This window comes from Protopterus annectens, chromosome 8.part0, assembly GCF_019279795.1.
Source record: "Protopterus annectens isolate FY-2018-M chromosome 8.part0, PAN1.0, whole genome shotgun sequence".
Taxonomy (NCBI): domain Eukaryota; kingdom Metazoa; phylum Chordata; order Ceratodontiformes; family Protopteridae; genus Protopterus; species Protopterus annectens.
The window spans coordinates 166,639,543-166,667,071 of NC_056741.1; positions in this window are offsets into that span (position 1 = coordinate 166,639,543).

The following is a 27,529-nucleotide window of genomic DNA, read 5'->3' on the forward strand; positions in this document are numbered from 1 at the left end:
TATCAGGTATGGCACTATCAAAAGTAACTTTCATCTCTGCAACAATGTCTTCTGCAGTGTTATGTTTCATACTGTAAGGGAAACAATATATTACATAATGTTCTCACAGAGTATGCATCTCAGGATAATTGGAAGGATGATTATTATTATATGATCACTGCCTCATGAGTTTCACATGCTCTAAAAACTGAAGTACACAAAAGTTCTTTTTTATAGATACAGGTGATCGGTGATCTTTCACAAAGTGGATAAAAGAACCACTGACATTATATTTCCTGATAACTGTCCTCACCCAAGCAGTACATAGCTGAGGAAAGAATGTATAAGTATCCTGCATAAATCTGCTCTGTTTTGATAGCTAAGAAAACAGTACATCAACCTGAAAAAACTCCTGCTCTTCAACAATTGCTCCAACCCTACACCAGCACTCGAGTCCTCTGATCCTCGAATAAATGTCTACTACATGTATCCAAATCCAACAATACCACTGGGACTCTCTCTACTCTAACTATGTCTCCAAAATTTGGAACATTAGTCCAGAGCCTATCATAACTACTGCTGACCTAACTCAATTTAAAAACCTACTTAGGATCTTCCTCAGCAACAAATGGCTTTGCCCATTCACTAGTCCTGACTAAAACTTTCCTACCATTCTATGTCCATCACTTTCCTTCTTTCCCATACCTCCCCGCTCCTTTGCATTTAATATAACAATTAATTTATCTTCCCTTACTATCCTTCTCCCAGTAACTATCGCCATATTGTTACCTTAACTTCTCTCCCTCTTCATTATAGTTCTTTCTCCTAATAGTACTTATTACCTCCCTGACCTGAAGTAGTTAACTTCATTTGATCAGCAACCTGTGGGTATCGGATCCATCCTGGATCCAAGCCAGCAGCTTTCCAAGCTAGAGATCCGAGCTCTAAGCTCCTCCCGCTTACCCGTAATACCCAGCTACCTCCCTCCCTCCAGTCCTCAGATCTCATTTGCCGCGGCTTCTATAAGCACGAGTGACGAGCTCTTGGCTATTAGGTAAGAGAAAGTGTAGGAAATTACTCTAAAATTTTTTCGCCTTTAATTGCGGTTTAAGTGTGTATGTGTGCATTTAGATCCCTTGGGTAGTTTAATTTAGTTTAGTTTAATTTTAGTGTATTCCCCCTTCCCCTTATCTGTGTGTTAGGGAGTGTGCTTGTGTTTGTCATGGCTGAAGGCCCTAAGGCCATTTTTTCCAAATGCACTGAGTGTGGTCATAAGCTGTCCCTAGCCGATGGCCACACTCAGTGTGTTCTTTGCCTAGGGGTTGCACATTTAACATCAGGCTGCAAGATTTGTGCGGCATTTAACCCCCGGGCTCTGAGAAATAGGAGGAACAAGTTAATCCTAGCGGGTCTCTTACCCATGGATTCTACTTCGTCCTCCTCTCCCTCGGTGGTGCCAGTCGTGGCTGTGGCTGTTCAGCCATCAGTTCCCCCTCCCCTGGCTGGGACTCAACCTCCCACTGTTTCCCAGGGAGAGAGGGACTCTGCTAGAAAAGAGAAGAGGCATAGAGAGAGGGAGAAAAAGAGAGACAGAGAAAGGCATAAGAGTCACAAGCGGCGGGCCAACTCAGCCCCTTCGGCCGCACCGGTTAAGCAGCTCTGTTCCCCCTTGAAGGTCCCTGGGTCCTCCCCCTCTCGGCTCCGTTCCCCATGTTTCTCTCCGGAGCTGGAGGAGGAGTCCTGGTCACCTTCTAGGTCGTCCAGGCAGCCTTCCCGGCCAGCCTCGGCAACCTCTTCTAGGTCTATGAGGAGTCTTTCCGATGCAGACATTGACCAGATGATGTGTCACTTCCTTCAGGCCCAGATGCAGATGGGAGTGCTCTTGCCTCCCCCCCTCCGGGGGGGAGCTCAGCCCCCTTCTTTGACCCCATTGCTTCTTCTCCGATCCATTGTCGCGTTTCAGAGCTGTCGGATCTGAGTAGCCTCGGAGCCGGGGAGTCGGCACCGATAGTAATCGCTACTTCGACACCAGCCTTACCCTCGAGTTTATCGGGTCCTTTTTCGGATCTGAGCTCTCGGGGCCAGGAGCCAAGCTTCGGATCCGCAGGGGTAAGTGTGTCTTCAGCTCCGATGCGGTTGGAGCACACTTCTCTTTCGAGTCCGGTCGCTTTGGCTCCGGCGCCGGTCCACATGTCGGATCCGAAGGGGCTGCTCTCTGATCCCAGGGAGAGTGGTTCACCTTCGGCTTTTGACGTGGTGGAGAGGGTGCTCTCAAAGGGTTTGAGGTCCCTGGTTCTTGCTATGGATCCACCCACCATTCCCTCGCAGATGGGGCTGTCTTCCATCATCCAGCCCCAGGGACAGCCTGTGTCTACACCCCAGCTAGTTCCTGTAGAGGAGCATGACAGTCTCGCCAAGGAGGTCCCTCACAAACGAAAGTGTAAAAGGAGGCACTTGGACTCCCCGAGTCCCTCACGGAAGACACTGACTTGGAGGAAGGGGAAGGTTCCCCCAGGTCACTCCCCGAGGATGTCTCCTTTGGATACATTATGGAGATGCTGCGCATTACAGGGGGGGTGGTCAGCCCAGAAGCCTTCCTCGGATGAGTCAGTGTTTCTGGAGGTGTTTGACGCAGGCCTGCCTACCTCTTGGGTGTCCCCTCTGGCCGAGCCCCTGGTAGACCTAATTACTACCAGGGCATGGAAGGAGCTGGACACTGTGGAGCCAATCCCTAGGAGACCAGATAAAATCCTTAGCCCCCCCATCAGACAAGCTAGCGTGGAGTAAAGGTTACCCGGTAGATGCCATGGTGGTGGCGGCTGCCACCAAGAAGGAACTGGCGCAGGAAAGTTCCTCGGTTCATCCTCCCGACAAGGAGTCTCGGACAATGGATTGCATCGGAAAGCAGATGTTTGCTTCAGCCACCTTTTGCATAAGGGCGCTGAATTACCTGGCACACGTGATTAGGCTTCAGCGGGATCTTATAAAAGAGTATGCTGGGTCTCCCCCGGAGTCCATGGCGGCTGAGAACAAACGAACTTTTTCAGCTCGCATGGTCACTCTAGAATTGATATCCAACACTTCTATGCGGCTTCTCTCCCATGCCATGGAGGGGGCGGCTAGAGCCAGTGGAGCAGGTATTGCCTTACGGCGTCACGCCTGGCTCCGACTTTGCGGAACCCTTCAAGGCATCCTTTGCAAATGCTCCCTTTGATGGTTCTACACTGTTTGGCAAGACTGTTCGTGATACGCTACTCCAGAGCAAGAAAGATGGGAAGATGCTGTCTGCCGTCAGAATCCGCTTCTCTGCTCCTCAAAGGTCCTTTTCCAGGAACCAGAGAGGACAAAAGAAGATGTGGTTCCGGAAGTCTTAGCAGTCTCGTCCAGCTCCGGACCCTTCGACGTTCAGAGGTAGGGGAGGACAACGTGGACACCGGCCCAGAGGCAGAGGGAGGGGCCGAAGAATTACGGGACGAGGGAACCTTTCTCCAACTGACCCGTGCAGCAACACTGAGGGGTTGCCCGACTGCTCCTCTCTGGAGGCAACCGGGGGGCATTTCTCGGAACACCTAGCACATTGGGAGTCCATCACGACAGATAGCTGGGTGCTCCGAATAATATCCAGAGGTTACTCTATCCCCTTCATAAATCTTCCCACTCAGTTAGGCGCCTCCTCGATGTCCCACCCAGTCAGAGGGAGGCGGCGGCTTCAGAAATAAAGAAGCTTCTAAGAAAAAAGGCCATCCAGCACATCCCCCTAGGACAGTCCAAGTTGGGCAATTACTCCAGGTTCTTTTTGGTGCCAAAAAAGATGGGGGACTTAAGACCAATTCTTGACCTGTCTACATTGACCCTGTTCATTGCCAAGGAGAAATTCCGGATGGTCACTCTTCAATCTATTCTCCCCCTCCTGCAGGAGAACGACTGGATGTGCTCCATAGACCTCAAGGATGCGTACTACCACATTCACATGGACAGGCGATCCAGGAGGTTTGTCCGCTTTTGACTGGGGGCCAGTCATTATCAGTTCAGGGTCCCTTTTGGCCTCACCACAGCCCCCAGGGTGTTCACCAAGGTCATGGCAGTTGTAGCAGCTCACCTGAGACTTCAGGGAATACAGGTCTTTCCGTACCTGGACGAATGGCTCCTCGCCGCTCCCACCAGGCATCTACTATGCTCAGCCAGGGATTGCTTCTTACTCTTGGCCCATCAGTTGGGGATCACCGTAAATTACAAAAAATCATCCCTTCAGCCTGTTCAGGTCCTGGATTTCATAGGGATCAGAATAGACACACTTCAGTCCAATGTCTTTTTGACAGCGGACAGGCTCCGCACCTTAACTCTCTATGTATTAGCACTTCTACAGTCTCCGGCCCCACCAGTGGAATTAGTCCTGAGAGCCCTAGGGTCCATGGCAGCTGCTATCAACCTTTCACCACTAGCTCGCTTGAATATGAGGGTTCTTCAATGGACCTTACAGGTCCAGTGGTCCATCCTTCGACATCCGTTGGACTCCCCGATTCCCCTCAGCAAAGTTTGCAGGGACTCCCTACTTTGGTGGGTCCATTCCCGAGAGCTTCAGGAAGGGTGACCATTTTTGATGCCTCAACCCCAAGCCACGGTGACCACGGACACTTCTCGCCTGGGGTGGGCGGGGGCATTGCATGGGCAGGACTGTCCAAGGTACATGGACTCCAATAGAGACCGTTCTGAATATCAATGTTCTGGAGATGAGGGCAGTGCTTCTAGCGTTGCAGGCTCTCCATGCCCTTCTTCCTCCGGGGACTATTGCAATTCAGACAGACAACATGTCAGTGGTCTGGTACATCAACAAACAGGGGGGACCAGGTCTTACCCTCTTTGTCGAGAGGCCATGAGAGTTTGGGAGTGGGCGATATCCACCAATCATTTTCTGCTAGCAACGCACATTCCGGGTTGGTCCAACATTCTAGCAGACAAGCTGAGTCAAACTATCCTCTCGCCTTACGAGTGGTCTCTGAACCCCTTAGTAGCGAAACAGATCTTACTCAGATGGGGTCAACCTTGCTGCAATCTCTTCGCATCACCTTCGAATGCAAAGTGCAGCGAGTTTTTTGCTCTAATTCCCTCGCCGGGGGAGAGCCCCAGAGATGCTCTAGTTCATGCTTGGCCATCCGGTCTTCTTTATGCTTATCCACCTCTCCCATTAATGACAAAATTCCTGCAGAAAGCTCGTCGGTTGGGAAGCAAGCTGATCCTCATAGCCCCATTCTGGCCTCATCAAACCTGGTTCCCGTACCTACGGTCTCTTCTCATAGCTCCTCCTTGGATCTTGGATCCCATTCCGGATCTGATTTCTCATCCTTCAAGATTGAAAACTCCGAATCTGGACAACCTCAAGCTCACGGCTTGGTTGATCCAGTTCCATTAGTGGCTAGGACTCCCGGTATCTCGTCTCCTGTTAAATCCATCCTGGTGGTGGCGCATAAGCCTTCTACCAGGAAGGTCTACAACAGTAAATGGAAACGTTTTTCCATCTGGGCCCGACATAGGGATTTGGATGCTTTTACGGCTCCCATTCCAGCAGTACTTGAATTTCTATCTCACATTTTCCATCAAGGGGCCAGTTCTTCTACTGTGAAGGTTCAGATTGTGGCCATTTCCCACTTTCACATCAGGGACAATCTTGGGCCCTTGACTTCCACTAAGATCTGTAAGACTTTCTTAAAGAGCACCTTTCTTTTAAGACCTCCTGTCAAGAATGCGGTTCCTCCATGGGACCTAACCTTAGTTCTTCAGGCTCTAACTGGTCCACTTTTTGAGCCTGCAGCTTCTGTTGACTTAAAGTTCTTATCTTGGAAATCTGCCTACTTAATTGCTATTACCTCAGCTAGAAGGGTATCTGAACTTCAGGCCTTTTGTACCAACCCCCTGTATCTGGTCTTCCATAAGGACAGAGTATCTCTCAGGACTAATCCTTCCTTCTTACCTAAAGTGGCTTCCGAGGCTAATATAAACCAATCCATTAATTTGCCAGTTTTTTTTGCTAACTATCAGAACAAAGGGGAGTACAGACTGCATTCCTTAGATGTGCATAGACAATTGCGCTTTTACTTGCACAGGATGGCTGCCTCTCGCAAGTCAGAGCAGCTTTTCATTTCGTTTGCTAAGCCATCCTTGGGTAAACCGGTTGCGAAGGTGACTCTAGCTAGATGGATATCCCACTGCATCTTGCTTACGTACAAAATTTCTGGTCTGTCGGAGCCCTTGGGGGTTCATGCTCACTCTACCCATTCTATGGCTACCTCTGCCGCGTTTTGGTCAAGAGTTCCCTTGGATGACATCTGTTCTGCAGCTACTTGGGCTTCTTCTCATACCTTCATTTCGCACTATAAACTAGATCTGATATCCAGAGGGAGGGCAGCCTTTGGCTCTGCAGTGCTCCGGAATATTCTTCCTTGAGGACCTCCCAAATTTTTGGTGGTAGCTGGGGACTCAGTCCCACAGGTTGCTGATCAAATGAAGTGTGCTGATAAAGAAGTTATGTACTCACCATAACGTTCCATCTGAGTAGGTAACTTAATTTGTCAGCAACCGACCCCCCCTCCTTCCCCCTAACCTGTTTTTTCGTTACCTGAATGATAGAATGTTTTAGTTCTGTTATGCACCAGGTTAGGATATTCAGGTATTGTTTGTCTGGATGTTGTCTGATAATTGGGCAAACTCGATCTGAGGACTGGAGGGAGGTAGCAGGGTATTATGGGTAAGGGGGAGGGGCTCAGAGCTCGGATCTCTAGCTTGGAAAGCTGCCGGCTCAGATCCAGGACAGATCCGATACCCACAGGTTGCTGACAAATGAAGTTACCTACTCAGATGGAATGTTATGGTGAGTACATAACTTCTTTTTTTCCTCATACCTATTTCCATAGCTTTACCTCAGTTTCTCTCACTCTACCTTATCTTTTCTTCCCCCTGCTTTGTTCTCTCCTCTTCACTCACCTCTTATCCCTGTTCATCTGATTTCAATAGTTAATTCTTGGCCTACTGGCTAAGTCCACCTGTCCTACGGATTTTCCTTGTCCTTTCCTTACTTCCACTTTCAATCTGCACTAATGCTTCATTAGGATTTGTTGATTCATTCATTGGTGAAAAATGACTCACTAATCTGATGTCTGTATGTAATTTTGCTGCACTGTTTCAACTGTTGGTTGTTAATGTATGTAATACTGTAGCAATGTTTAAACTTTTGCTGGTTGCATTTCTGTAGCAAATATCAATATATATATTTTTTATGTTATACTCTACTCAGTGTAATTCATGTAATTCAATGCAACTGTTTTCTTGTATGTATGTAATGCAATATTCTAGTTATCTAAGTAATTTTGTTAATTGCCTCTGGAGCTTTTTTCCCCAGTTCTCCACTGAAAATGGTATCTGCCCAGTTGGACTTTCCCAGTAAGCAAATGCTAAATTAATAAATAAAAATAAATAAATACTCTTGCAGGGTACTGCTTTATAATGAGACATACACAAAAGCTTAGAAGATGACAGTCAGTTAAACCTAGAAAATAATTTAGGAGGGCCCGTGCATGACACTCTTGTATCATTAATACAGTAAAATATGTATTACTTCTTTTTTCACATGTATTAAATGATTAGAGTAATGACAATTTTAATTTGAAAATAGTTAATTTGCTTTATAATAGTTCTAAACAACTAGAATATTGGGAGGGAGCTGTAACCTAGATCTAGCTAGTTGCCAACTGAATGCAGGGCTCACATTTTTTTTCCTTCTTTCATGCCTGCATTCTTTCCTACTTGACCACATTTCTGCCAGTTTATCCATGCCACAGCCTGTTTGATAAATCAAGCTTAATGCTGACAGTATTAGTGTAGAAGCTAAATAAATGAAACCAGAATACAGACTTTCAGCAATCTACACTCTGCTCAAGAAGAAACTTTGTTCTGACAGCAGTAATTTTAGCTGTCTACTGCCTATACAAAAGATAGGAAGCAAAGCCCACACACATGCTGTATCATTAAATCCTGTTTCCATAGTCTTGAAATGGTAATCGAGTGCAATACGTGTGGGATTAGCATATGATTATTATGCAGATACATGCAAATTACTAGGTGTAAAAACAACTGTCTTTTAGAGACTTTTTTTTCACTTACAAGGAAAATCTGCTGACTGCTTCTTCGTGAGGTTGTCTGTAAATCATGTCTTTCTGTACAAAATTTACATTACAGTGTAGTGTTTTGGTTAGTTTTAGATAAAAAAATTAAATTGTATATATAATCTCAGGAATGTAGCAATGCCAATATCTAGTACCTACATAATATAGTACAGAATTAAGCCATTGTTCTGTATCTGTCCATATGCTGAATAATCTAAAGAACTGTCTGAAGAAGTCTGTATACTCAGATGAAAGCTTTTACACATGTGGATGGATACTACATTAAGGTTCAGTTTGAAGTGTCAGAACATATTTGGATTTTATTTATTGTTTACTTTTATACTTGCAGTATGGTTTTACACGTTCTAAAGAGATGTGCAATTTGATTTTGTCCTTTGCCTTGCTGCTGTACACTGTAGTTGGAATCTTGTATAAAATAACTGAAGAACAATGATTTACCTTAAAGACATTATAAGAACAGAGAAAAGAAGAGGGGTCACAGAAGGAAGGAATTTGAATTTGCTGAAAAAATGCAGTTAATTAAGATGAACATAACATTTGTATTTTACTTCAGCTGTGGAACTGAGATAATACTTTGCATTTAGAAAAAGGAAGGTTGGGCTGGGTGAGCAACTATTCCATAATGAACTGGTAGGGCAGAGTGGGACTTTCATCAGGTAAGTGATTATACAATAGGCTGTGCTCTCTCAAATTATAGAAGGCATGCTGGTATGGCAGGGCACTTATAGTCCACATTAGCTAAATCAGAAAAATTGAAATATTCTGCATTAAGTTCCAATAGCTAGTGGTGGGAAAAGCTGCCATCTTTCATACAAGATAACTGGGTCTGTAAAGGGCTTTCTCATTATTTCATTGCTTTGAAAGTGGACCTGGCAGAGCATTTATTATAGTAATCCTGCATTCCAGGCATTATATGCCATGGTTGGATCAGTTTCAGAATCTTAGATAATCAGCATGGCAGAATAAATCCTTTTGACTGCTCACTTGAACAAAAAGTATTTCTGTATTCTTTATTAGGTGGGTGAAGCTGAACAAAATGAATGCTTTACTAACAGGTTTTATTTATGTATATAATTTGAGTACTGCTCCTGAGACTATTTGCTGACAGAAAAAAATGTATGAGAGAAAATCTTGGATCACCATGTAAAATGTAACAACAGACAGAAAAACAAACAGAAGCAGAAATTCAATCTGATGTTGTTAATGTTTTTCTGTGCACTTGATTTCTTGCAAGCAGAAAGTGAAATTCAGACTGACTTTGCCTTCATTTTTTTTCTCGGTATGCTTAATTCTTATTAAACGTGGATATATTTTGTAGGTAAATTACTTTAGTGGGAGAGCGTATTTAATGCACCAGTAACTCTGGTTGATGGAGAAAACACAAATTTACTGGGGATGGCCGTAAGAGGAGAAAGATTTTTTTTTTTATTTTCATTGATAATCAAAATATATTATCTGTTGGGATCCACTATAAATATTATTCAATAATCTGTAAATATTATTGTTCAGATGGCATTCTAGGGATATTTCAGCATAGATTTTTTTTTAATGCATGCTTTCCCTTGACTTTTCGGCTATTGCCAGCTGCAAGAAATTTCCATATCCATAAGTTATCAGAGGCATTGGCAATCTCTCAACAAAAACACACGTTCTGAATTAGAAGGTAAAATGAAACAAGTGTTTCTTAACACTGATCTTGCAATGTTTTGAAGAAATATACCATACGTTTCCAAGTGCATTTGGAATATTTACTGGCTTGCAGTATTGCTGAGGTATATGACAGTATTAATGTGTAAAGCAAATGCATCTGGGTTAAAGGTGTAGACTATTACTTTATAGGTACTTACAAAGGGATCAACGCTCATATACACAAGTTAGAACTGCGATATTCAAACTTCCATTTGGAGAAACACTCTTAGATGTACTAATACAAAACTATGCTCAAATAAATACATAACTAAACAAATGGGTGAAGAAATCTGACCTAACTTTATGCTGTAAAGTTAGGTGGAATTATACACTGATTCCCAGAAACTATTTAAAAACTGAACATTGCAATATAGCAAACCATTAGCACCTCATGTTTGTGTTTTAGAGTAAGAACCTCTGTCAGTGTACAGACCTCACATCCTGCTCCTAATAAATGTGTAGGATTAGTTTCTAGTCAGACTGGTTAAACAGTATGATTCCCTGGAGATACTTCAGTTGTAATTAACTGTTGGTAGGACATCTATTCAAGTCACTGCTGGCTACAGGACCCCCTCTATGAATCAGAACACCCATTCTACCTATTTGGATCTACTTGAGTCTATCAAGATACATCTGAACATCATGGTTTTGAGTGACTTTAACTACCCATCCATTGACTGGGTAAATTATTCATGCTCAAACTCACTTGCCCAAAGGTTCCTTGACTTCATTAACTCTAGTGTCTTGGGCCAGCTGGTTGACACCCCCACAAGGGGTGCCAACATCCTGGATCTGGTGCTTACCAATATGGGGGACCGTTGTAGCACCCCCACTGTGAGGTGTTCTCTGGTGAGATCTGACCACAAATCAGTCTCATTTGAAGTAACTATCACAATTGCCCCCCCCCCCCCCAGCAGCAAGTAAACTAAAAAACTTCTCCAAAACAGATTATAACCTGTTACGGAATGGTATAAATAGCTTCACTGCACCTCCCCCCTCAGATGGAATTGGCAGCTATGCCAAGTTCTACACCAGTGCTTTATACAAACACCTGTATAACTGCATTGACTCAGCCATGCCTTATAGGACCAAACCAAGCTCCTGTAGGAAGAGCAAACATGCCTGGTGAGCAACTGCCATTAACAGGCTTTACAATAAAAGGAAGAAATTGCTGTCTAAGAGTAAGAGGGAGCGAGTTCTAAATTGGAAACACTCCCTCTTCAGCTTAAACAAGCAAATAAGACTTTTTGTGAAGTCCTCCAAAGCAAACGATGAATCCATGTTAGCTTCCTCAACTAAGTGCAACCATAAGGCATCCTTTAGTGACATCCGTAACATAAAAGGAAAGGCACAGATTTGTGCCGAACTGGTAGTTAATGATACCACATATACTGAGCCTGTAGACATAGCTAACTGGTTGGCTGACAGGTTCTGTGAAAACTTCACTCTGCTGTTCCTGCTGCACGTACCCCATGACATCCATACCACCTGTCCCCTACCTTGTATCTCTAAAGAGCAGGTCATAAACACCCTATCCAAGGACAAAAACACAGCATCTATGGGACCTGATTACATCCTAGGCTGCGTTCTACATGGGCTCCAGCAAGAAATAGTAACACCATTGGGTATGCTTTTCAATCATAGTCTAAGTACTGGCTTCATCCCAGCTGACTGGAAAACAGCCACTGTTATTCCCTTGCACAAAGGTGGTGCTTCCACTGACCTATAAACCTATTAGCCTGACTAGCCTTATCTTCAACGCCGTGGAGCAAATCATCATGGACCTTATCAACAAAGATATAGGTAATCTCCAAACACTTGACCCTAGTCAGTTTGGATTTGTCAAAGAGAGATCATACCTGTTAAACCTAGTGAACTTCTTTGAGACAGTCACCAAGGGTCTGGACAAGAGGAAATATGTGCATACAGCCAACCTAGACTTAGCCAGCGCTTTTGACACCGTCCCCCCTCTGGCATCATTGACAAACTCACCCAGCTAGGTATCACCATGGTGACACTGAGATATAGACTGTATTTATATAGCATATATTATGGACAGAAGTAGGTCAAAAACTAAAAAGATAACTGGGTGCACAAGACCCAGGATAAAAAAGTGCCCAATCCTGGTAGGTGCACTAGTGCCAGGACTGGAAACAAATGACAATGTAGAATCCTCAAAATATGGAAACATTCCTACAATGGGGCCAGACCAGGCCCAGAGGGAGGATGCCCCCACCCCAGTTGTAGAAGGAAGTAGCAGTCCACAGAAATCACAAAAATTGATAGGCCAAAGAAGAGCCATAAAGATGATAGAGTGGACTACTGAGGATAAGAAATAAATTATGTATTGTTACTATTATGCAAAAAGCCCAGAATTTCCAGACACAAGATATACAAAAAGATTAAGAGATAAGTTAGTGGAAAGAAAAATACTTACACAAGAAAAACTGTCAGAAACTTGAAATAAAAATCTGGGGTCATTAATACAATGCATTTTTGAAAAACAATATATAGATCAAGAAACTTTGAGATGTTTGGAAAAAGAAGCATCTGAAGAAGTACAAAAATGTAAACAACAATACGCAGATATTTTTGAAAAGCATAAAAAAGAAATATGGACATGGGAAAGAAAGAGAGATTTGATATGGTACAATATTTATGCAAAGGCGAGAGCCAAATTAATCAACATAAAGAAGGCAGCCCCAAAGATATGTGAAGAGAAATACAGGCAAATGCATCCATATATGGAAAATTTCCCATAAAAAAATAATATCACACTCTGGGAATGTAGAAAATAAGATTAGCAAAGTAGAAGTTAAAAAATAGAAGTCGAAGTTATGGAATACCTACAAGCTGAAGGATTTGATGTAGAAGGTCTAACACAGGTTACATCACAGCATGATGGAATGAGTCCCCAAAATAAGGAGAAACAGGAAGATCAGGAGACATCTGAAAATAAATATGGACATGGGGAAGAAAAGAGATTTAATATGGTGTAATATCTATGCAATGGAGAAAGCAAAACTAATCAATACAAAAAGAGCAGCACCAAAGATATTTGAAGATAAATACAGGCAAAGGAATCCAGACATGGAAAACATAATACAAAAAAAAACAAGAAGACAAAGAGGAAAAGGAGATCAGTAATGGAGAAGTTAAAAAAATAGAAACTGAGGTCATGAAGTACCTCCAAAGTGAAGGATTTATAGAAAATCTAATTCAGAAAGCACCACAACAGGACAGAGCAATGGAACTCCAAATTAAGGGGAAACCAGTGGAATAGGAAACAATTAGTCAGGTGCTATATGAAGATATTTTGGAGTCTTCCACAGAAAACCAGTATTAACATCCACTTGATGCTGGACAGCAAGGAAAGGAACAGGAAACTGTGGAAACTCTGAAGCAGTTAACGTTGATGTGTGATAGGCCAGTGAGTTCTCATATGACAGAGCAATGGATAACACAGGATGAAATTGAAGAGAATGTGCCACAGGAAGATGCAATAGAACTTTCTATAGAATGCCCACAGGAAATGGAAAACAAAAAATGTGCCCTCAGTCTAGAAGAAACTGAGCTAAGAGAAGAGTTGCTTGACTTAATAGAGATAGACATATTAAGATCAACGAAAGAAATAGACTGCAGAACGTCAATAAAACCCAAAAAGTCAGATGTTTGCTAAAACAAATGAACACAGTAATTGGACTGTCATTATAACAGAAGTAAACAGGATATATTACTGTGCATCTAAATTAATAACTGATAAAGTTCTACCACAAGAACACAAGGTAGTGAAGGAGTGAAAAGGGAGAATTTGAATACCATCATGGAAGTATCGAACAGAGAAAACTATAAAGCAACTAAGACAAATGTCACTATTAGAAGAGTGTAGAAGAAGGAACAGATCAACAAAAATACTCATAAAGATAGATGTGATAAAAGCAAAGGGCAATGTTAGAACAGATCAGGATCTATCATGCACTATCGCAAATAATAAACTAAAAATTTCGGCACAGGTGGAAAAACTTAGAAAATGCGTAGACAAATATAAAGGAAAAGTACAAACTAAGTAATTTATTGACAACCCAAAAAAGTTTTATAAAGAATTGGGAAATAAGGTAAAAGGAATTGAAAGACCACAAAAAAAAAGAAGAAACAGATACATTTTGGAGAAGTATCTCTGAAGATGCTGTGGAACATAACAAAGATGCTAAATGGATAGAAGAAGTAAAAGAAAGAATAAGAAGATTAAAGGTGCAGTATATGAAATGGGATGAAGTAACAACCAGGGCGATTGAAACAAAGTTAAGAAAAGCCTCTAATTGGAGAACCCCAGGCCTAGATGCAGTACCTAACTTCTTTGCACGAAGATTTAGCCATGAATAAAAATTATTTATATGTGCACACCGAACAGACACCAAGCTGGCTAACAACAGGAAAAATAATGCTCCTACTCTGATCATGTAGCCAAGGCTGGTATGACTCTGACCTTGAATAGCATCTTGCCCTCACCAAGAATGATGCCACAGTATAAAGACAAAATGATCAGTTTCAACAATTGGCTAAAGTATTGGTGTCATTCAAAGGGGATCCAGTGTCTGTCAGCCTGGGATGACATGCTCGACAAGCCACATTGCTTAGCTAGGGACAGCTTGCACCTGTCACCCTTAGGCTTTCATATACTGGCCAAGGCTCTTGCCAACCCCATAGTGCCTTTTTTAGGCAAGGCTCAAAGGACAAACCCACCTCCATAGACAACCCAAGGATAAAAAAACTAAAGGTAATGCTACTCAATGCCAGAAGTCTAAACCTCAAGATGCACTCACTCGAGGCTCTCCTCAGTATGGAGAGAATCGATGTCTGTGCAGTAACAGAAACCTGGTTCAAGGCTCCTGAGAGCACCCCAGCATTACCAGGTTATTACTCATACCATGCGTTTCGGCCCCAAAACTTGGACCGAAGCACAAAAGGAGGGGGAGTATCTATATTCGTCAAAGATACCTACACCTCCAGGTTAGTGGCACTGCACGAAGCATCGGAAACCATCCATGTGCAACTAACAGCGGGCAAAACTGCCTTTCAGTTTGTAGCCTGCTACAGAACACCCTCCCTATTACAGGAACCCCACTTGGCATTCCTGAGAACACTGGAGAATATGAAGGTCTCTCCAAACACTATGTTATTGGGTGACTTCAACTACCCAAACATTGACTGGGAAAACTACTCAAGCCCAAACGCCCTTGCCCAACGGTTCCTTGAATTTATAAACTCTAACACGATGGAACAACTGGTCACCACTCCCACAAGAGGGAACAACATATTGGACCTGGTCATCACCAACATGGGGACTCTATGTTTCACACCAGAGGTAAACCCCTCATTAGTAAGATCAGACCATAAACAAATTTCCCTGGACATCCATCTCCCGTCCCCACCCCCAGCCAAGGAAATCACGGTAAAGAATTTCTCAAAAGCCAACTTTGCACTTCTCAAGACTGAGGTGGAATCCTTCAAAGCCCCCGGGCCAGAGGATAATACAGCCCAATCCACAGAATCTTTTACAAATGCATTCTATGAGCACCTGCAGGAATGCATGGATCGTGCTATTCCAAATAAAACAAGACTCACTCCTCCAAAAACAGGAGACCTGTCTGGTGGACCCCAGCCATAAATAAGCTATACAACAGAAGGAGGAAGCTACTACACGACAAAGCAAAATCCCAAAAAGGGAAGGCATCTCTGATCAGTATTAGCAAAAAACTTCAATCCGTCATAAAATCATCAAAGGCCAGTTTCGAAAGAAAAATTGCCCTAGACACTAAAGATAATCACAAGGCCTTCTTTAGTTATGTCAGGAATATGGGTGGAAACTCCCAGATATGCTCTGAATTGTTGCATAACGGTACAAAATATACCGAACCTACAGACATAGCCAACATCCTGGCAGACAGATTCAGCACAAACTCCCCCCCCCTTCCCCCTAAAGGAGCAAATGCCTATCCCAACTGAATATAACCTCCCTGACATCACAGATGCACAGGTGAAAGCTGCCCTCTCCAAAGCAAAAAACACAGCATCTGTGGGACCGGACGGTGTCCCAGGCTGTGTCTTACACAAGCTCCAAGAAGAACTTAACCCTCACATTAAGTCACTGTTCAAACTTAGCCTTACTACAGGATATGCACCCAAAGAATGGCGTACAGCTACAGTGGTCCCACTCCACAAAGGTGGTGCCACAATGGACCCCAGGAACTATCGCCCCATAAGCCTGACTAGTCTGGTCTGTAAAGCTATGGAGCGTATTATCATGGAACTCATAAACAAAGACATTGGGAGCCTCCAGGCACTGGACCCTACCCAATTCGGCTTTGTTAAAGGCAGATCTTGCCTCTTAAACCTAGTTGATTTCTTTGAAACAGTTACCAAAGCCATAGATGAGGGCAATTTAGTCCACACAGCCTACCTGCACCTCGCAAAAGCCTTCGACACAATACCCCACTCGGGCATCATAAATAAGCTTACCAGCTTAAATATCAACCCCTATATCACAAGATGGGTTGCAAACTGGCTCAGGGATAGAACCCACATGGTCAGAATCGCAGGTGCCATGTCCGAATCCAAACCAATTACAAGTGGCGTCCCACAGGGCTCAGTTCTGGGACCTCTCTTGTTCGGTATATACTTCTCTGAGGTTCAGGCTAACACGGGGTGATTAAGGCTGACAAAGTTCGCAGATGACTGCAAACTGGGGGCCATAATTGAATCTCCAGCCGACACAAGCTTCCTCCAATAGGGTCTCACAGAGATGGATGCTTGGTGCCAGAGCCACAGCCTCAAACTAAATGCTAAAAAGTGCATAGTCATCCCCTTTGGGAAAAACAAGGTGCCCGCAAATTACCACATAGGTGGTAATCCATTAAGTACGGAAGAAGTAATTAGAGATTTGGGGACCAACGTAGATAGTAATCTCTCCTTTGATAATCATGTTGCCAAAGTGGTTAGAAAGACCTTCTATATAGCCCACCTTATCATGAAAGGGTTCGCATCTAGATCAAGAGAGGTCATTATGCCCCTCTACTCGTCACTCATCAGGCCCATAATTGAATACAATGCCCCTTTTGGGATGTACCTTACCCGACACCTACAGCAACTGGAGAGACCCCAAAAGTACCTCACCAAGAGGATCATGGACTACAAACAGATGTCCTATGCAGCTCGACTAAAGAAACTCCAGCTCTACTCAGTTGCTTACCGCCTACTCAGAGGTGATCTATGCCTGACGTACAAAGCCATGTCAAACCCAGAATTAATGGACATGCTCCACCTCCAAAAATCCAAGTCCCTTAGAGCTACATGCTCCAGGGACTTAAACCTCAGCACAAAAATAAATAGGACATGCTGGAGGGACAGATTCATTTCCCAGAGGCTCCCCTCACTCTGGAATAGAATCCCAATTCATGTTAGACATAGCCCCTCGCTGACCCTCTTCAAGCGAAATCTGGACGCGTGGATGGGAAATCGCAAATTCACCCCTGGGATCTCTTTTGTGTCCCTGCTAGACAGAGGCACAGTAAACTAATCTTAAAGGGTACCTTCTGTGACCTACTTTACAGAGGCACAGTAGGCTAATCTAATAGGGAGGCGGAAGCCAAATACACTCTGGCTATGCTTATAAATGCCCTAGGGAAGATAGCCTAGTATCTACCTATGAACCTAAGTGTGAACCTGCAAGCTACCCTAAAAATTATAAACCAATAACTTGCCTTTCGACGACGTAGAAACTATACAATGGATTTGATGCCGACAGAGTTGATAGTCATTTAGAAGAAAACTCAATTATGCTAACAGAGCAAAAGGGCAATAAAAGAAATTCATATGGAGCAAAGGATCATTTGCTGTTAAATAAAGTCATAGTGGAGAACTGTAAAAAGGGGAAGAATTTAAGTATGGCCTGGATTGACTACAAAAAACCCCATTTGATAGTATCCCACATTCATGGATAAAAGAGTGCTTAAAAATGTACAAGATACACCCTACACTGATTGATTACATTACAGTAACCATGAAACAGTGGCAGACCACTTTGCAGTTAAGCCATGATAAAGGACAACTTATTATCCCAGAGAGAAGAATCCAAAGGGGATATTCTGCCTTGCCCTTAATCCATTAAACTATCTATTTAACAGCTTCGGTCATGGCTATAATTTGGCTCCTAGAAAACAACAAAGTGCAAAGACTTCTCATCTTCTCTTTGTTGACGATTTGAAACTGTATAGCTCATCAGATGACGAACTGAAAGCACAACTGCACATTATCAAAACTTTTCAGATAATATAAGAATGTCATTTGGTCTTGATAAATGTGGAAAAGTAACCTTTAAAGCAGGATAATTGCAGCACCAAGAAAACATCAGTTTGGGACAAGAATGTGATATAAAAGACCTTGAGCAAGAGGGAGTGTGTACATATTTGGGAACTGATGAAGGAGCAACAATAAAACATGAGCAAATGTGAATAAAACTTAGTAAGGAGTACTTCAGAAGACTTAAATTAATCCTGAAAACAGCTTTGACAGCTGGGAACAAAATCCAAGCAATAAACCAATTTGCTCTTCCTGTCCTAACTTACAGTTTTGGAGTAACTGACTGGCCCAAAAACATGCTGGATAGATTAGATAGGAAAACAAGAAGGATGCGTCATGCTCACCAAATGATTTATAAAAATCAGTGCATACCAAGGTCATATATTCCCTGTTCTGAAGGAGGGATGGGCCTCCTTGAACTTGATTGCATGTATAGATCTGCAATCGTGGGACTCCACACATATCTGCTGACCTCACAAGACCCAAAGTTAGTGAAAGTTTTGAAACATGAGGAGAATAAATCTAAGATGACTTCCCTGCTTAGGCTAGCAGTAGCATATCAGTGTCAAACAGGAATGGAAATCAAACAAGTAGATAAAAATCAGGCAGCAACTGAATGTGCCAAAAAAAACAAAAGAAAGAATATAAGGTGCAGGACTAGATGAGAAGTCAAGAAATGTGGAAAAAGCATAAATATAGTTGCAAGTATAGAAAACTTCTGGAAGAACCTCATGTTGATCAGGAATGAATGCAGGAATGGTTAAGGAGAGGTGAATTTAAACCAAGAGATGAAAGGTTAATATTGATGCCCCAAAACAGTGGACTATGGACCTGCTGGTTTACAAAGTTCATTGAACATGTGGGAGAAACAGACAAATGTAGGTTTTGTAAAACAGAATTGGAAACAGTTGCACACCTTATTTCTGGTTGTGACATACTAATGGCAGAAGGAGTGTATACTGAAAGGCATAATGTGGCGAGACTGTTGCACTGGGGATTGTGCAAACTCTATGGTACTGAAGTGGCTGAAAAACACTGGAAATATGAGCCACAAAGCATCAGAGAAAATGATGGCCTACATCACATGGGATCACCCATTACCAACAGTTCAAAAGATAGATGCTAGAAAACCAGATATAGTGGTCCAGGAAAAGAAGACAAAAGTAGCATTGATCATTGAAATTGCCACACCCAGTGACTATAGTGTCCAGCATACAGAGAGACACAAAGTCATAAAATATTAGGATTTGCAAGCAGAAATGAGAGCAATGTGGAAGAAAAATACCCACATAGTTCCAATAGTAGTAGGAGCAACGGGTCTTATAAAAAAAGAGTCTATAATCCTATTTAAATATGCTACCAATACATGTAACTCCATACAAATTGCAGAAGGAGTCATTACTGGGCACATTGCGAGTGCTGTGAAGAGCACTTTTGACATCAAAGAATGAAACAATACTAATTTCATGAACTTTAATTGTACTTTGACATAGGAATGGAGTCCATTCCCTTCATGGTATTAGAAACCTAAATGGTTTGGAGAAATTTAAAAAAAAAACCTAGCTATAAACCATTATATCATTAGATGGGTCGTTAACTGTCTCACTGATAGAACACATATAGTCAAAATAGGGGAATCCAACTCCAACAGCAGACCTGTAGCCAGTTGTGTTCCACAGGAGTCCATCCTGGGACCTCTTCTGTTTGAAATCTATTTCTCCGAAGTACAAGCAAAAACTAAAAGGTCTGTGGCTGACAACGTTTGCTGATGACAGCAAACTGGGAGCGGTCATGGAATCTCTAAATGATGTTAACATCCTGCAAGAGGGTCTTACGCAAACAAATGATTGATGCCAAATTCATGGCCTTAAACTCAATCCAAAAAATGTATTATCATCCCTTTCAGTAAGGGTGATGTTTCTGCTAGATACCACATTAATAGCAACACGTTAAGTACACACTCAGTTTTGAGAGATCTGGGCATACATGTTGATAGCAATCTTACCTTTGACCACCATGTCACCACAGTGGTAGGAAGGGCATTCTATATGCCTCATCTTATAAGTAAGGGCATTGCCTCCAGAAAAAAAAGGTTATAACCTCCCTGTACTCTTCCCTCATCAGGCCAATAATTGAGTACAACACCTCTTTTGGTATGTAACTTTCTGAGTACCTGCAGCAATTGGAGAGACCACAAAGTTTCCTCACAAGGAAGATTCAAAGTCTTCAGCATCTGTCCTATGTGGATCATCTGAAATCACTGCCAGTTTATTCTCTTTCATACAGACTGCTCAGAGGTGATCTCTGCCTTGCGTATAAGGCAATCTCTGACCCTCCTGTCTTGGAAATGCTGCATATCTGCAAGTCAAATGGTACATGGGTTATTCTCTCTAAAGACCTTAACCTGGTATGTGACATTAATAAAATTTGCTGGAGGGACAGGATTGTCTCCCAGAGGTTACTACACCTTTGGAACAGACTCCCACTTCATGTCAAACAGAGCACCTGATTGGCCGTCTTCACACACACTCTGGACGATTGGATGGATAACTGTAAGTTCACCACAAGGTTTCCACCTGTGTCCCTCTTGAACAGGGGCATTAGTTGCTGATCATGGAAATAAGGGTAGAGCTTGGCTAGGCTTGTAACGGTCCTAGGGCCATTAGTCTAGTAACTTTCTATGATCCTATGAGAATATGTGCTGTTGTCCCAATACCCACCATTCCGTTTAAAAAAAACTATGGAAGTCTCTGTTTGGTAACACTCATTTTCTCTTCATGAAACACATTTAGTCAGTGTGGAGTTTGCATGTTTTCCCTTTGTCCTTGTGGATTTTCTGCCTGCAATGATTTCTTCCTGTATCTCAATTTTGTGTCCCAGGTGAATTACTGAGTGTTTGTCTGTGCTTCCTCAAATTGGTTGGCACCATTTCTATATTAGTTTTTCTGCTTTGTAATCATTATAGAGTAATAAACTCCAGTTCTCTTGTGATACTGAATGGGATTAAGCAGGTAATCACAGAAGGAATGAACGAACAAATGAACAAGTGCTTCAGAAGAACAAAACATACCTACACAATCCCTACTCCATATGTATTGACTAGAGTCTCCATATCAAATTCCCTCCCCTCAAACCAGGTAACCAGAGCTAAAGTAAACACTGTTTGCTTATATGTTTAAAATACTCCCACAAAGATTGTATCATTGTGCATGAGTACTACATACATTTTTCAAAAAAAACATTAAGGTCAACAACTCATCCACAATTATTATGTGCTATCAAAAACACTTTGTTTCTGCATGTAGAATGCAATGAGTTAGCTTTAAAAAAAGCTTAGTAAGTGACTTTTGTTTTACAGTACGTGTGTTTGGAATGATGTTCATTATTTGATCTCTCCTGTAGTGTTCTTAGGTATATGCATAGGATATAATAGCTGGCTGACTTCCACAGCTTAAGGGCACCTCCCATGCATCTAGACTGTTGGAATCTGAGGCATGACAAGGAGAAAAGCAGAGATCTGGGTGCCAAGCTGTTCACAGTTTTCCCTCCATTGAAGAACACTCCTTTTGCAGGCTTATACAAATCGGCAGTCCACCCGTGTTTCTCTATTGCTGGGCAGATAAATTCCATTTAGGGAAAAAGCTTCCACATTTTATTTTATGTCTAAAACTTACATTTATTCTGTGAAATGAATTTTTTTTTTTGCTTGGAATAGTTATTTTTTTCCACTGCCATGTGACTTTTCGGTTACCTGAAAGTCAGTGGTTCTATTTATTGACTTGCTGTTTTATTGATTAAAACTGCTCTGCTGGTTTACTGGAACTTGTGGACAACAATTTAAGTATATTTTGGGCTGGGCTAAGTGTATGTTATTGTCAGTGTGTTTTTTATGATTAAAGGAGTAATTTTTGTTACTTACCTTTGTCACTGTGACCTGTCTTGCTGTCACTGTGACCTTGACTTCAGGCTTCATACTCTGCTTTACCATGGAACATCAAAAAATAGAGGCCAGCACCTAAAGAGTGATAACTGGTTAAATTCAACTAGTAAAAATCAGACCGATTTTGCCAGTGTTTGCCTCTATTTTTTACTTTACATGTACTTTTTGGCCTGGTGCACCTGCCTTACGTGCAAAGTCTGTTCTGGGTCTAGTTACCATGGAACAACCTACTGGTTTCTTTGTTTTTAGTTCTTCTGGCCACCAAACAAAGAAAGTCATTAAACAGCCTCTGCCTCTATAGCAGGCTACCAGATTGTCCCAGCCTCAGATGACTGACTTTCCTGTGACCAGTCTTATTTCCTCAGACAATTCATCTTCTTCCCTTGTTTCCTGTGGTATAGTCCCCTCAGCCACCATGGACTGGGTATTAATCATGTCCCCTGTGGCTGTTGGAGTGCTCCTTGTGAGCGTGGGAGAACCAATCCTGTTGATCTTGGACGAAGGAGTAAGGAATGTTTCTCTGCCAAGCTGGACTAGAATGCCTGCTCCGCAGGGTGGTTTTCCTGACAGGAGTCCACCTCCTTCTTTGGAAATTCCTATTAACAAGAAGTTGAAAGTTAAACACTGAACTTCTTCTGTTTCACCTACTTTGGACAGGGATGATTTGTTGGGCTTGACTCCAGGTTTAGTTCAGGCTTTAGGTTCGCATGTAAGTATTAGGCTATCCAAAGGTGAAAATCAAACCTTATAACTTGTGTCTGTGAGGTAAACACTGTAACCATTATGACAACCCCTAAAGACCTTTCCATTCTGGTTTTACTGGTAAAAGAAAAATGAATTATTCAGTTTCTGAAGTTTCCCAGAATATTAGTCAGTGAAATTATTGTGAGGGAACAATTTCTGTTTTGATTCTTCAGATATCTGATTCTGGTTCTTAAAAGAATAATTATTCTGAGTCCCTTGGAAGAATTTTCCTTTTCTGAAATCATATCTAGAATGAATCTGTTTTTCAGTGGGAACATAATGACATTCCAGTTTCTTTAGAAAAATATTATGATTTGTTACAACGTAAACTTCTTCAACCTATTTTTGTTCCTTCTGTGCCTGAGGATGTTTTTATTACAGCCGGTGACATTCCTGAGAGCAAACCAGTAACCCCTAAGAAGGCAGAAAGATTATTCCTCTGTCTTACCAAGTTTTATTTTCTAATAGAAGATCTGACCTTGTGGTGATTTACTTGCTGAATGCTACTGCAGCTAAACATTTGGTACATATTAATCCCTCCCCCTCTGATAAGGATGGAAAGACCTTTGATCAATTTGTGAAAAAGTACACTCCCCTGCCACATTTAATTTTAGAATATTTAATTGTCAGGCTCACATGCTTGCATTTTTGCTGGCTTCATTTGACAATATGAAGAACATTTTAGCCACTATTCCCTCTTCTGTGGGAAAATCCTCTTAAAACACACTTACTGCTACTGTTTATCAAGTAACTAAATATTCTTTAAAGTGTGCTTATAACTCAGCTAATACCTGTTCCAGAGCAGCTGCCAGTGGAATTGTTAAGAGAAGGGGGTTGCATCGTTATGGTCTCAAAATTTACCTGAGAAGGTTAAATATAAGATTTTGAGTTATTCTTTGCATAGGGAACTTGTTTTTGACCATCTGCCACTGAGGTCCTAAAAAGGTGTGGTGAGAGAGAAGAAAATTGATTCAGGGAGTATGTCAGATTTCTCAGAATTCTTTCTCCAGATTTTTAAATGTTTCATACCTACCTTAGGACCTTTTTATAAAGGACAAAATAAATAGAATCAAAACGTTTCTGGCAAGCAGATGTTAAAATCAGTTGCAAGAAGGCTCCAAAAAGAAAGGGTGAGCATCCCAGAAGCCAGGACAGTCCAACAAATTTGAATGGCTATCTTCTAATCATCCTCCACCTTCATACCCTGGCATACTTTAAATCTTCCCCCAAATCTGTCTCCATTTCTGTCCTCAGCAACAGATAATAGACAAATGGGTTATGAGTTTAACCCTTCAGAGGGACAGTTGGCAATGGGAGTTCCTCCCTCCTTTTCAGGAGTTTCCTCCACATCATTCCACTAGATCTGACTCTTTTTCTCTCGTTTGTTGATTTGACGGGTCATAGAACCTGTTCTTCTGCGAGGGAAAAGTTATCATTCAAGAATGTTTCTGGTACCAAAGAAAAATGTCTCATGGACACTGGTCTTAGAGCTTTCATTTCTAAAACAAGCAAAGCAAAAGGTCGATGCTATGCCAAAATCCAGCAAAACGTTAACAAATGCAGTCCAAAGTAAAACGAAAAAACGTTGCTGGATACTGCTGGTTAGATAAAAACACAGTTTATTTTCAAACAAAACAAACAGTATGGTATTAGCGCTTTCGGGCTACGGCCCTTCTTCAGATAAAACTTCATCTTTTAACAATTCTATTTAAAAAACAGTGTGACCAATCGAAATTCAATAAAAAACCCGCCTACCCTTTAAAAGAAATAATTTCCCATTAACCGGATGTTTAAAGACACACCTTTCCAAATATAGTACAAGGTCAAGTGAGTAGAATTTCCAGGATCAGTAAAGAAAATATACAGTTTGATGAGGAAGTTAATTATCTCAGAGAATGTTTCCAAAATAGGGGTTATGAAGATAAAATGGTTGGTAATATAATTGAGAGAAGTAAACCCCTAAGACAAAATAAGTATAAACCATGGTTGAATCGGCTACATGAAACGCATGACAATGCACCAGCTAATGATCCCAGGCCAAATAGACATAAGGTGATGATTACATATGGTAGTGATGCTAGAGGTGTCTGTGAAATTATACGGAAAAATTGGAATATAATTGCTAGTGATGCTAGTTTGAGGGATATGGTGGGTACATGTCCACAGTTTACTTACAAAAGAAACAGGAATTTAAAAGATATGCTTTGTAAAGAAAGGAAAATTAATACAGGTAGAATGTTTAAAAGCACAGCTGGTACCATTCCATGTGGCTCCTGTAAGGCTTGTGGTCACATTAAGAAAGGGATAGAATTTAAACATCCGGTTAATGGGAAATTATTTCTTTTAAAGGGTAGAGCGACATGCAGGACAACAGATGTTGTATACATAGCTGAGTGCTCTTTTTGTCCCAGTTTTTATGTAGGGAAGACAAATAACATGTTGAAAGTTAGAGTTTTACAACATTTGTCTAGTATAAGAAATAATGATGAGCACAATGCCCTATATAGGCATATAAGAGATCACCCTACACATAAATTTACATTTAGGGTAATTGTAAACTTAAAGCTAACCAGTAGGGGGGGTGATATCAAACAAATCACAGAATTGGCTGAATCTAGATGGATCCTGGAATTGACAGTGCATAGGGATCCAGGGCTAAATGATGTGGTCCCCCTTAAGCCTACACTTAGTAAAAGGCGGGTTTTTTATTGAATTTCGATTGGTCACACTGTTTTTTAAATAGAATTGTTAAAAGATGAAGTTTTATCTGAAGAAGGGCCGTAGCCCGAAAGCGCTAATACCATACTGTTTGTTTTGTTTGAAAATAAACTGTGTTTTTATCTAACCAGCAGTATCCAGCAACTTTTTTTCGTTTTTCATTTCTAAAACAGTTTGTGAAAGTTCTAAAGTTCAAAATACTACCTTTTTGCAACCTGTTACCATTGGTTCCCTATGTAAGTTTTTGTAAACTTAGATTTGAAAGATACTTATCACATTTCTGTAGCATCAGACTTCAAAAGTTTGTTAAGATTTTCTGTGTTTGGATTACACTATAAGTTCTCTGCATTGCACTTTGGGTTATCCACTGAGACAAAGGTGTTTGCAAAGTTTCTATGTCCAGTGATAGCCTATTGCAGATACTAAGTTATTCACATTTTTTTCTGTATTTAGATGGCCTGCTTATTTTTGTACAGTCTTTTTCAAGCAGTCAGGAATTTCCCACTTGGGTGAGAGATCTCCATCACAGACTGGGGTTTTAAGAGAGCATTCAAAAGTCTTGTTTGACTCCTTCCCACAGGATTGTTTTCCTTGGGTGTCTCCTAGGTACCTCAGTTCAAAGAGCTTTTCTTTCACAGCAAAAAGTAGATCTATATCTAGATCTATTCCCGAGCTTTTCCACTCAATCCAGGGCTTTAGCAGGGGAGTTTTTAAGGATTCCAAGATTCATGGCATTGGTGCTTCTCATGATTTATCTGGCTAGACTCTACATGAGAAAGATTCAATGGTACCTAAAATCTGTATTGTCCCAACATCAACACCCCCTGAATTTTCAGATTCCAGTTTAGGGATTTGAAAAAAGTAACTGCTTTGGTGGAGAGACCAGTTTTGCCTTAATCCAGTTTTCCCATTCTCCCTTCCAGCTCCAGCACAGTCTGTAACTACATACGCATCAGATTTTGTGTGGAGAGCAGTGTCTGTGGGGGTAAAAGTATATAACCTTTCAAACAAAAAAGACAAGACTAATACACGTAAACATAGAAAAGATTTTGGCAGTTATAAATGCCTTCAGTGCTCTCAATCATCTCTAGTCCCTAGGGCCTCTTCAAGTGATTACAGACAACATCACAAGGATGTGGTACATAAACAAATGTGTGTGTTTGTGGAGGTGTGTGTTGTAAATCTTACCCTCTGTGCAGATTAGCCATGGTAACGTGGGACATTTCAATTCAGCATGATCTCATTCTACAGGCATCTTACATTTGATCAGGGCAAAACATTGTGGCAGACAAGCTGAGGAGGATCAGGGCAGACCCTCGCAGATGAAAAATGATTTGGTGGGGGGGGGGGTCTTCCAAGATTTGATCCAGCTCTGGAGAATAGCTCACGTAGTTCTTTTTGCCTCCATTTATAGCAGTCAACTGCTATGTGACTCCTTGCAAGTAGGCCTAGAAAACAGATGCATTTCTCTTTACTCTGGACAGGAATGTTCCTGTATGCCTTTCTACCATTTCCACTGATAACCAGGGTCATTCAGAAGATTCAGAACATTCATTCAGATTATTGTGGTGACTCCCTTCTAGCCCAGGGAACAGTGGTTCTCCCTTATTTTGGAAATGGCCCAGGGCAATTACCACAAGCTTACTCATAGACTGGACGTATTCACACAAGACAGGGTTGTAGATGTACCCCATCTTGAAATAATTTCAACTAATTGATGATAGAATTTTAATACCTTTCATGCATCTATTTTCTGAGGATGAGCAGCAGGTATTAAAGGTGGCAAATGAACCTACGATTAAGAAATTATATATTAGCAAATGCAAACTATGTTGTAGTTGGTGCCATATTAAGAACCAGGACCCTTTTAAGGCTAGTATTTCTTTGGTTCTACAATACGTGTGTGAGTTGTTATTCTCTGCCA